General features: G+C 44.4%; 1 protein-coding gene across 1 annotated transcript in view; it reads right to left on the bottom strand.

Annotated features, from left to right (window-relative positions):
• Positions 1-12,006, bottom strand: part of LOC122558835 (high mobility group protein HMG-I/HMG-Y) — a 266,190-nt gene extending 254,184 nt beyond the window's left edge. The window contains exon 1 of the mRNA XM_043707656.2: positions 11,878-12,006. The gene's annotated coding sequence lies outside the window, so the exon portion shown is untranslated. The remainder of the gene's footprint in view (positions 1-11,877) is intronic.
• Between the last annotated feature and the right edge of the window lie 683 nt (positions 12,007-12,689).

The raw sequence follows: 12,689 nt of genomic DNA on the forward strand, positions 1-12,689 counted from the left end.
GAAGGTTGACTAGATTGACTCCAGACATGATGAAGGGGATTTGTCTTATGAAGAGAGATGAGTCGTTTAGGCCTATACTGTGGAGGTTAGAAGAACGAGGAGATTCAATTGAGGTATGTGAGGTGACAAAGGGGAGTGACAATGTAGATGTAGAGAGGATGATTCCTCACATGGGGTGATCTAGAATGAAAGGTCATAGTTTCAGGATAAGGCATAGCAGATTTAAAACAGAGATGAGGAGAGGTTCCTTCTCTCAAAAGATCATGAATCTGTGGGATTCACTTCCCCAGGATGCAGTGGATGCTAGGCCGTGGGGTAAATTTAAGGAGGAGATAGACTGATTTTTAATTAGTAATGGATTAAAGGGGATGGAGAGTGGGTAGGAAAGTGGAGTTGAGGCCGAGATGATATCAGCCACGATCCTATCAAATGGCAGAGGGTTGAATGGCCTAATCCTGCTCCTAGCTCTTATACTCCGTGCTGTTATGAGTAACATTGTTGTGAATGTTACTTATGTACTCTCAGCATTGGAAAAGACAATTCGTCAATTTTGAAGACAGCGAAGATGGACTGTGAAAAGCGAAGGAATGAGAGCTGGGTGCAATGGTTCCAGTTGATCACATCTATGAGTTTAACCATAAGGACATTTTCTAGACACTAGATATGCTACTTCTGCATTTGCCAAGCCACAGTTTTATATACTTTAATGGGAAAGGATTACATGCAAGCATTCTCAGAAAACCACTGTCTAAGATTCTATTGATTTAGCACTTCAGATATGCAGCAAGTTTTAATAATAGAGAGTGGTGAAACTGTGAAATTCATTGCCACACAGAGCTGTGGAGACCGAGTCAGTGAGTGTCTTTGAGATAGATATTGATCAGTCAATATCTGGGTAAAGAAGCTTCTTCCTAATACCCTGTTGGATTTATTAGCAGCTCCTCTGGGGGTGGCACAATGGCTCAGTAGTTAGCACTGCTACCTCACAGCACTAGGGACCCAGGTTCGATTCCAGCCTCAGGGGACTGGCGGTGTGGACATTGTTTGGGCATTCTCCCCATGTCTGCGTGGGTTTCCTCTGGGTGCTCCGGCTTCCTCCCACAGTCCAAAGATGTGCAGGTCAGGTGAATTGGCCATGCTAAATTACCCGTAGTGGTAAGTGCATTAGTCGGAGGGAAATAAGTCTGGGTGGGATACTCTTCAGAGGGTTGGTTTGGCCGAAGAAAGGGCCTGTTTTCTATACTGCCGGGAATCTAACCTATAATTATGGGCCATAATTCAGGCCTCTCACACAAGAGGAGCTAATGTGTGAGGCGGCATTGCCTCAGAATAAAGGGGCACCAATTTAAGACTGAGAAGATGAGGAATTTACTCTCTCAGAGGGTTGAGAGTCTTTGGAATTTTTTCCACTTTGGAGGCAGAATCATTGCATATATTTAAGACAAAAACAGAAATTGTTGGAAAAGCTCAGCAGGTCTGACAGCATCTACTGACAGAAATCAGAGTTAATGTCTTGGGTGATTCTTTTCACAGATGCCGCCAGATCTGCAGAGCTTTTCCAGCAATTTCTATTTTTGTCTTTTATTTACAGCATCTGTAGATCTTTTGGTTTCTACTGCAAATATCTTGGCCTGAGATACACTCTTGATCTGTTGGGGAAGTCAAGGAATTTGGGGAAATGGTACAAAGTGATCGTGAAGAATGTTGGATTAACCTCATATTGAATGGTGGAACAGGATCGAGGGACTGAATGGCCTTCTCCTGTTACTATGGTCTTATGATCAATGGTCTTAGATGTTGTCCAAGGTAAAGGTGCTGAAGGGCTTAACATTCATGTTATATTGGCTACTGATGTCATGCACCATCCATGGATGGAGACACAAGGAAACCACTCAAACGTTTGGAAGGAGCAATGCATCTGGACCAGTTCCCTCAAGTTCTAGTAAGTCTGTCTAATTAAATGTAGTCATGATTTGGAGATGCCGGTGTCGGACTGGGGTGTACAAAGTTAAAAATCACACAACACCAGGTTATAGTCCAACAGGTTTAATTGGAAGCACACTAGCTTTCGGAGCGACGCTCCTTCATCAGGTGATTGTGTGGAGCGTCGCTCCAAAAGCTAGTGTGCTTCCAATTAAACCTGTTGGACTATAACCTGGTGTTGTGTGATTTTTAACTAATTAAATGTAGTCCTACATATTGCTATCATAAAACCATCAGTTGTTGGAGCACAATTAGGCCATTCAACCCATCAAGTCTATTCCGATTGTGGGTGATATGTTTTTCAACCCCATTCTCCAGCCTTCTCCCCGTGACCTTTGATCCCCCTACTAATCAAGAACCTACCTTATGTCATGCAATTAATCATACTACCAAAGAACTGTGCCTCTTCTGTATATACTCAACGATGGTGCATTCTCTACCATTAATCACTCGATGACAAATGGAGGATCGGTGGTCAAGAACTACATCAAACGATCCTCATCCAACACCAAGGGCTGGCAGAGATGTCAAATACCACAAAGTACTAGTTGTGGTAATTTGGGGAAATACCACAAGTGGAATTTTTTTTTTTTACATTTACCCCATCATAACATGTTTACAACATAGACAAAGGCCCTTCAGCTAACTGTCGACACTGATCATTAAGCATCTCTCTGTTCTAGTCTCATTTTCCAGCACTTGATCTGTAGTCCTATATGCAATGGCATTTCAAGTGCTTGTCTAAATACTTCTTAAATGTCTTGAGGGTTACTGCCTCTATTATCCTTTCAAGCAGTGAATTCCAGATTCCCACGACCCTCTCGTTAAAAACAGTTCTTCCACGAATCCTCTCTATACCTCTTGCTCCTTCAACTGAAACTGTGCCAAACCCACCCCCTCACTCTCAGTATTGATCCCTCTACTAACGGGAAAATATTTCTTCCTATCTACCCTACCTATACCCCTCAATATTTTGTAAACCTCAAATCAGGTCCCCTTCAACCTTCTCTGCTCTAAAGAAAACAAGAGTTGAAAATGTGTTGCTGGAAAAGTGCAGCAGGTCAGGCAGCATCCAAGGAGCAGGAGAATCGACGTTTCGGGCATGAGCCCTTCCTCAGGAATGAGGAAGGTGTGCCAAGCAGGCTAAGATAAAAGGTAGGGTGAGGGACTTGGGGGAGGGGCATTGGAAATGCGGTAGGTGGAAGGAGGTTAAGAGCTTCTAGGCAGAGGAGATGACCTGGGGTGTGCAGTGAGAGAGGGACCCACTGAAATCCTTATAGAGGGAGGAAGAGAGCTTCTTCAAGGAAGGCATCCTTGTAAGAGGATTTGCAGTAGGTTAAAATCTTCTAGGAGAAAGTGAGGACTGCAGATGCTGGAGATCAGAGCTGAAAATGTGTTGCTGGAAAAGCGCAGCAGGTCAGGCAGCATCCAAGGAGCAGGAGAATCGATGTTTCGGGCATGAGCCCTTCTTCAGGAATCTCTAAAGAAAATAACCCCAGCCTATCTAACCTCTTAACAGCTGAAACACTCCAGCCCAGGCAACATCTTCATGAATCTCATATAAACCTCTCTCTTGAGGAATAACATCCTCTCTATCATGTGGTGACCAGACCTGCACACAGCATTCCAGCTGCAACCTAACTGGTGTGATACACAACTCCATCCTAACCTCCTTGCTCTTGTATTCAAGGCCTTGATTAATAAAGTTAAAACTCACACAACACCAGGTTATAGTCCAACAGGTTTATTGGAATGTACAAGCTTTTGGAGTGCTGCTCCATCAACAGGCAGCTAGTGGAGCAGAATTATAGGACACAGAACCATTTATCTTTTACAGTAAATTCTGTGTCCTATGATTCTACCCCACTAGGTACCTGATGAAAATGTAGCGCTCTGAAAGCTTGTACTTTCCAATAAACCTGTTGGACTATAATCTGGTGTTGTTGAGTTTTAACTTTGTCCACCCCAGTCCGACACCGGCACCTCCACATCTTGGCTAATAAAGGCAAATATACCTTATATTTCCTTAACCACTTTATCTACCTGCCCAGCTGCCTTTGAGGATCTACGGACATGTACACCAAGGTCTCTCAGATCCTCTGTACTTCCCAGGGTCTTACCATCCGTCATGTACCCACTGGCTTTGCTGGCCTTCCCAAAACGCATCACCTCACATTTTTCATGGTTAAATATCAAATCCTTTTACAATTTAAAAAAATAAATTCTAATTTGTCACCTTTCAGATCTAGAGTAAACTGCCACTGCCAATTCAATCTTTCCTGATCTGTATAGCCTGGGATTAGCTTCATGGATCCATTTCACAACTTCTCCAGTTTGTTAACATTCCTGATTGGAGATCAGATCGGTTTGCAATAACCCGGGTGTGGTCTGACCAAGGTTCTATACAAGTTGACCATAACTGGTCTGCCTTTTTACTTCTATCCTTTTGGAAATGAACCCCCTGGCTTTCTCTGCGTTTTTGTTGAACGGTCTTATTACCCAGTGTTACAAATTTTAATGATGTGTTTCTGCTGCCCCCAATCCCATAATTTCTTAATCTCATACAGATACTTCTTCCCCTAAGGAGCATGAGGTTCCATTACTGTTTCCGCCAAACATTACCGCCTTATATTTGTTAACTACTTTTTGCCTGAAGCATTACTTTCTGACCTACTCACTAATTACCTACTCCTCCTGAGCTCCATTCCACAAGAATTGAGAGCAAGAGGAGACCATTCGGCCCCATGAAGCTGCACTGCATTTGGATAAGAGCGTGGTTACTGCTGTTGTGGTGCCAGTTTCACTTTCTAGGCTCACCCCCATATGCCCAACACCCCAAAATTCACTTGTCAATCAAGAAATCTAACTCAACTTTACTATCAACAGAATAGCAGCAAGTGAGCTGCGCATTCAAGGAGCCAGGGAAGATGCGATGGGTCAAATGGCCACCATCTGTGTTGTAACACTTCTGTAAGTGCACTCAGTGACTCTGAGTCTGTCTTGGTCTCTGGGGGCAAAAGGGCAACTTTCCCTTTGAACTACAAAGCATGTCGCTGCATGAGCTCCACTTGTGGGAGTCGCTGTCATGAACAGATGGAGCAGGTTCACCCGGTGGGGGGGGAGATAATTAGAGGCAGATTTATCTACAGATTAACAAGCCCCCCCCAAGGAGAAAAGACTCATCTCCATCTTACAATAAGAGACACTACTGAGTGTCCTCAAGTCCCCCACAAGGAGGAACATCCCCTCGGCATTCACTGTAAAAGTACCCTCGAAATTGTACGTTTCATCCTTGGCTCGTTATTACTCCTACACCTCAGCAAAGATAATCAGGAGCTACTGCCCATTGATTAAGATAGTACAACCCCAATGAAGCATTAGTTTACAACTGACACCAAATGGCTTTTTGGTTAATTTGTTAATGGAATATGGGTGCCATTGGCTAGGCCAGCATTTATTGGGACCACATTGGGTTTTGTAACAATGGACAGTTACATTATCATCGGGGGTTGGTTAGCTGCACAGATGGTTTGCAATGCAGACAGATGCCAACAGTGTGGGTTCAACTCCTACACCAGCTTAGGTTACTATGAAGCACTCTCCTTCTCAATGGGGATAAGGAGAAACTTCTTCAGCCAGAGAGCGGTGAATCTATGGAATTCACTGCCACAGAAGGCTGTGGAGGCCAGGTCATTGAGGGTATTTAAGATTGAGATGGACAGGTTCTTGACTATCAAGGGGATTAAGGGTTACGGGGAGAAAGTGGGAGAACAGGGTTGAGAAACTTATCCACCACCAAATTCTAGCCACCTAACGCCTGGGGGAGGAATGTTTCATCTTCCGCCTTGGAATCCTCCAACCACATGGGATCAATGTTGATTTCACCAGTTCCCTCATCTCCCCTCCCCCCACTTCATCCCAATCTGACCTTCCAACTCGGCACTGCCCTCTTGACCTGTCCTACCTGTCCATCTTCCTTCCCACCTATCCGGTCCACACTCCCCCCTCTGACCTATCACCATCACCCCCCACCCCCCCCCCCATCTGCATCCACCTATCACATTCTCAAATACCATCCCTGCCCCAAACCCCTTCTATTTATCTCTCACCCCACCTTGCCCCCCTTCTCCCCCCCCCCCCCCCCACCACATTCCTGATTAAAGGCTTATGCCCGAAACGTCGAACCTTCTGCTCCTCGGATGCTGCCTGACCTGCTGTGCTTTTCCAGCGCCACACTCTTTGACTGAGAAAAGTATCAGCCACGAATGAATGGTAGAGCCAGACTCGATGGGCTGAATGGCCTAACTTCTGCTCCTATGTCTTATAGTCAACCTCTCTCCTCCCCTGAGGGGTGATGACCCTCAGGTTAAACCACCACCGTTTGTCTCTCTGTAATCAGGGAGCAATCCGATGGTCTGGTAAGACAATGGTGACTTTCATTTATCATGAGGTCAGGTTGCATTCTATATTCTTGGCAGGATTCAACGATCACAATGTGCCATGGTGGGATTTGACCCTAGGTCCCCTGAACATTAACCTGGGGGGGAGGGGGGGGGGGGGGTCGATAATACTCGCTCAGTGACATAATCCTGCCACCACCTCCTTGTTCTGGAGCTGGAACAAATTTGGTGGGTCACAATGGGGCAATATTGGAGGGAGCCCACAGGGTCCACCAGGAACTGGAGATCTCTCTCGGAACCTCCCCCCCCCCCTTCAAATGTTCAACTGCAGGTTCAACGGGTGGGAAGTTTCAAAAGTAAGCGACGGGAGATTGCAACGAGACCGGTGTTTGCAGCTCTAAGCAGATTGGTGAGCTCGGAGGACAGACAGCTCGGTACAGAGTACCAGTTTCCAAAACAGCTTGCAACAAACTGGAAGAAGACTTCCTTGATCCCGTGTCTGATCCTGATTTCCTGAGTCTTCATCGCCTAAAGCGTTTTAAAAATGATAATTAAGTCTGCAGAGAGACAGAGCAACATCTGAAGGGAAAGGCGGGTGCACCGAAAACTGCGCTTAACCCAAAAACTGCGCAATCCATCACCGTGACATAACTGTTTCTTGTCCGTGTTAAGCTTTAAAAGCACTTGCTCAAATGTTAACCGTATGAAGCCTTTTAAATTCAGTTTAAATCTGCAGCCTTTCAACTTCTGCTGATTTTAAGAATCCCCCCCCCAACAAAAAAAAATTAAAATCACATCTTTCCAAATAGCGTGCAAAATTAAATGTTGTTTGATCCGACTCTGGGCCAGCTGAGATGGTGAGAGATCGCGGGAAACGGGCAGAAGTGGGTTTGGAAGCTGACCGCTTACATTTTCCAAATCCGTTCCACTGGCTCCTCGGAACGGTGATATCATGACGACTCAGAACCTGTCCCTGCGCCTCAACACCCCCTTCCCCTTCCCATCCCACAGGCAGAAACCCTCAGCTTCACAAAAGAGGTTGTCAGGCACGAGTTCATCTACTGCGGCAGTTTATTTGTGAAAACTCGTAATTAACCTTTCCACGGCGCTGACCGCAAAACATATTGCCTTAACACAAACAAACTACACCAAATGTTTGGCTGCAAAAACTACGTGTCACTCGCCCCCCCCCCCTCCTTTCTCAACCAGACACTAAGTAGAAGTGACTACTCCCTCTGCTGGGACCCAATGAACTATCCAGCTCTCGGGATTAGTTCATGCGCTCTGAGAAATTTCTGGGAATGGACAAATACAAAGACAACAAAACATTGAGAACATTGAGCCAAGCACCAGGAATGCAAGTTATTCAAAAGCATTTTTTGTTTTGGTTTTGTAGTTTTATATAAAATGCTCTCTTCTTTAAAACTTTTGCTTGCTCTGTAGTTCATCCACTTTCCTGTTCACTGTCTACAAGTCAGGAGTGTGATGGAGTACTCCCCAGTTGCCTGGATGGGTGCAGCTCCAGCAACACTTCAAGAGCCTTCTCACCATCCAGGTCAAAGCAGCCGCTTGACTGGCACCCATCCAGTTGAATGGGTGCAAACCTTAAACCCCTCCAACCACCATACATCCGCAAACATTCAACCCCTCCATCACCAATGCTCAGTAGCAGCCGTGCGTACCATCTACAAGACGCACTGCACAGGTTCAACTAGGATTCGTAGGCAACACTTTCTGTCTAAATTCATAAGGGCAGTGATACATGGAAACACCATCACCTGCAAATTCCCCTCCAAGCCACTTACTATTCTGACTTGGAAATAGGTCACTGTTCATTCACTGTCGCTGGGTCAAACTTCTGAAAGTCCCTCCGTAATGGTATTGTGGGGGTCCACTTACAGCACATGGACTGCAGCAGCTCACTACCACCTTCTCAAGGATAACTAGGGATGGATGATAAATACTGGCCCAGTCAGCAACGTTGTGAATTTTGAATTTTTTAAAAATTGTAATGTCAGGGCATTGTGAACTAGACCAAATGTCGTATTTTACCCTGCTAACCATTAGAAATGATCAGTTCGCAGCATTCTAAGTGTTAATCGAAAACAAAGTTTACATAGAACATAGAACAGTACAGCACAGAACAGGCCCTTCAGCCCACGATGTTGTGCCGACCACTGATCCTCATGTATGCACCCTCAAATTTCTGTGAACATATGCATGTCCAGGAGTCTCTTAAATGTCCCCAATGACCCTGCCTCCACAACTGCTGCTGGCAACGCATTCTATGCTCTCACAACTCTCTGTGTAAAGAACCCGCCTCTGACATCCCCTCTATACTTTCCTCCAACCAGCTTAAAACTATGACCCCTCGTGTTAGTCATTTCTGCCCTGGGAAATAGTCTCTGGCTATCGACTCTAGCTATGCCTCTCATTATCTTGTATACCTCAATTAGGTCCCCTCTCCTCCTCCTTTTCTCCAATGAAAAAAGTCCGAGCTCAGTCAACCTCTCCTCATAAGATAAGCCCTCCAGTCCAGGCAGCATCCTGGTAAACCTCCTCTGAACCCTCTCCAAACCATCCACATCTTTCTTATAATAGGGCAACCAAAACTGGACGCAGTTTAATGGTGGGTCATTCTGAAGGAGTATCATCAGTCTCAAAATGTTAACTGCTTTCACTCCACAGATGATACCAGCCCTGAAGAGTTTCTCCAGCAATTTCTGTTTTTATTGATTATAGATTTCCAGTGTCTGCAGTTCATCATTTTATTTGTAAAAGTGGGAAACTGCTGTTGCATCATAAGAACAACCTATGAAATCCCACTGTTATTACCTTGTGCTGTTAACTATTATAATGGGGCAAGTGTTTTTACCCCTCTTGCACATCCAATCGTTCAAATGCCAGGGTTTTTTGGGGGGACTCAAACGTTAACTCTATCCACAGAAACTGCCAGACCCTGTTGAATTTCTCCCGCACTTTCTGGTTTAACTTCAGATCTCCAGCTGTAGTTTGGATTATTTTGTATTCTGTCATGGGAAACGTGACAGCACTTATTTTCCATCTTGAATTACAGCTAAGGGACTTTGCTGTGGGTCAGGAGTCACGTGTAGGCCAGACCAGGTAAGGAAGGCAGATTTCCTTCCCTAAAGCCATTAGATGGGTATTTACAACGGCCAATAGTTACATGGTGATCATTAGAACAGCTGCAATTCTAGATTATTGTTTTACTGAATTCAATGGAACCCATATCGTCAGAGCATTAGCCTGAGGCTCTGGGTTACTAGCTCAGAGATTTTACCACTAACCACCAAACCTCTGCCTTCTCTTCTGGAAATTAAAATGTGTTTTTGCACAGTTTTTCACATTAGACACCAGCTTGGAAGAGAAGTAGCCCATCATTTCAAAACTGATTGTTACCAAGATGTCTTCATTCACATGAAAAGGTTCAGATCTACAAATGATGCCTTACATTTGCTCAAAACATGTTGCAAACTCGCCTCTTTCTTTGAAACCCTTACCGATGGATGCACAAATCTCTAAGAGAGATTTTATCTTAGGAAGAAAAAAGCCTCTATCACCATCAATTAGCTGTGATGCTCCATTTTTCTTTAATATAAAAGACTACCTCACCTCCCTCGACTAAACCTTCTGGAATCCCAAGAATGCCATGGGAGACAAATTCATGGGAATTCCAGGCAGTTTGCGTTTGGCCAGGTTACTGGAGGGGAGCACAAGATTAAAAAACGATTTCGGTCAGTCCCGGAAATGAGTAAGATACAGGCATTTTTTTCACAGGAGGTGTACTGTAATTCTTGGAAGAAAAAGATCTGTCCCTTCCCCCCCCCCCCCCCCACACACACACAAAAAGGTGACCCGGGGATGAATGGCTGAAGACTTGCAGCTACGATTTTTCCACGGTTTCAGAGTTTAGTTCTGATCGTCAAGTGTGGTACTGAGTCAAAACGCGCAAACTACCCCGGTAAATGACACACATTTGCCTGAAGCAACTTTAACCTTGCTCTCTTTCGCACGGGAATCGAGAGGATTAAGCATTCAGATTGCAATTAAAACACCCATTGGCACAAATTTTGTTTCTGAGGAGGAGGAGGGGTATACCACAGGAGGTTTTATTCCCCCCCCCCCCCCCCCCATTCCCTCTCCCCACCCCCAAACAACAAAACATTGCTTCAGGTCTTGGAGCTCTCTTAATAGAAGATGCAGTTTTAAATTGACTATATTCATGCACATGGCCCACGGTTCCCTTACCCTTTGAACCACTTACTCCTTACAAACTAGCAAACTCTTCTAGGGAGAGCATAAACCCTCCAGCAGAACTTCAAATCGCTTGAAATTTAATTTTGCAAAACTAGCATGAGGGTGGTTCCATCGCTGGCTAAAAGTCAGTTGGCAATTGGCACTTAATACCATATTGGGGGGGGGGGCATTAAAACAAAAGTGCAATGCTTTTGAGGCAGGTATTTCTTCCCTCTCCCAACCTAAAAAAAAATTGAGGAATAGTATTTTAAGTATACGCACACACAACCGGTCTGCAAGTGAACACAAGCTTTCAGAAACATCTGCCCTGGCCCCGTCTGCCGCTAACTCTCGCTTTGAATCAACTCTGCAAGTCGCCCCAGTGAAAACACAGAAAAACCGCGCCACTAGCAATTAAACTCCCGACACACACACACAATCCCGCTGATTGCTTCGGCGGAAAAGAGGGCGAGAGAGTTCTGTGCAAGACTCAATCTGAATCAGGCGAATTAAACTTTGAAAGCTGAATATTCACGCTGCCTGTAATCAACTGTGTACATCAATGACAAACATCTGAACACTGAGACCACGCACTGGTGCATTTAGCAGTAAAGGGGAGCTAAGTGCAAATTAAACAACATTTTAAACCAAAAACAAACTCAACAAAACATTTTATTTTAAAACAGACCAAATCGTAACAAAATGCATGATTTATTTCACATACACTATCGCAAATAATGCATGCAAATTTGAATTAATCAAGATCTACACCATGCATTAATTATTATTAAAATAGCCATAAACTGTGGTGATACCAACGAGCCAAAAATACTTCACTCAACACCAGCTGATAAAAATTGTAATTTTTCATTCAACTTTTTGCATTTGAAACTCATTCACTTGTATCCTGCCAAAACAAAGACACTATCCAGCTAGCAGCAACCATAAATATCAATGTTGGCGATTGACTTTTTAAAGGTAAGAAAGACAGGGCTGACATGATGTAAACACATTATTTAAAAGACAAACAAATCGACCTGAGTGATACACACACACACACACACACAAACTCAGTTTGTGATTACAGAGCGTGTAAGCAACATCTTCAAACCAGTTGCATCTCCCATCTGAAACAGCCAGCAAGTACTGGGAATGCCGCCTATTAAAAAATCATCCCCTTCCTTATTTTTTTTTTGCAAAATGAGAATTACCATCAGCACCAAATTAAATAACGCACCGATTTGTCCTTAAGTTTGCACAGCCTGGAAAAATTTCACTAAGTCCAGCAACAAGCGGAGACGCCGCAGCTCCAAGTGAGAAAAAGGAGAGAGAGAGAGAGGAGGGAGGGAAGGTTGGTGGGAGGCTGGGGAGAAAGGAAGGGGGGGGGGGGAGACCTCCGTATAAAATGTAGAAAATATGAATCAGTTCCTCACTCGATGATCACTGCGCTCAATTCACTGTACTGCGGTCATCATTGAGTCTACAGGCGTTTAACTCTCTCAATTCACACTCACACACTCGCTGCCAAATACATAACATAGTTATGGTATTAAAGCATAGTTTAAAAAGCAGTTGTAGCAGAGGTTCCCCGCCCCCTGCACCGCCCTTGATTGACATTTCGTGGGCAAAAATAGAGATCTGGATTCAAATTGGTATTTGGAAGTTACTAACTGGGGCCCTTAAAGGGGAAATACACATATGACCTTTTCAAGTGGCAATGTCCAATGGTGTTCCGTTTTAAAGGAGAACACTGCGAGTTTGATTATAAAATAAATCGCTTGCGAGCATTTTTTGAACTCCTAAGCTGGTGTGAGATGATGCAATTGTCACATCTGTCCCAACGGTTCATGCGTTCTTTTTTCTACAGAAAGAGATTTCCTGCTTTGAAAATGAAGGGACAGGCCCACCAGCCCACCTTCCTCTCCCAAAGAAAGAGCCTCTTCACTGTATCACCTCCAATCGCCACCTCGTGATTGAGTTTTTAGACGGGGTGTCTCTTGCTCTTTGCAAACACATAGAGTCATAGAATCATGCAGCACAGGAACAGAA

The sequence above is a fragment of the Chiloscyllium plagiosum genome, unplaced genomic scaffold (assembly GCF_037043375.1).
Source record: "Chiloscyllium plagiosum isolate Xiang-an unplaced genomic scaffold, Cpla_swu_hap1 HiC_scaffold_14, whole genome shotgun sequence".
In the NCBI taxonomy this organism is placed as follows: Eukaryota; Metazoa; Chordata; class Chondrichthyes; order Orectolobiformes; family Hemiscylliidae; genus Chiloscyllium; species Chiloscyllium plagiosum.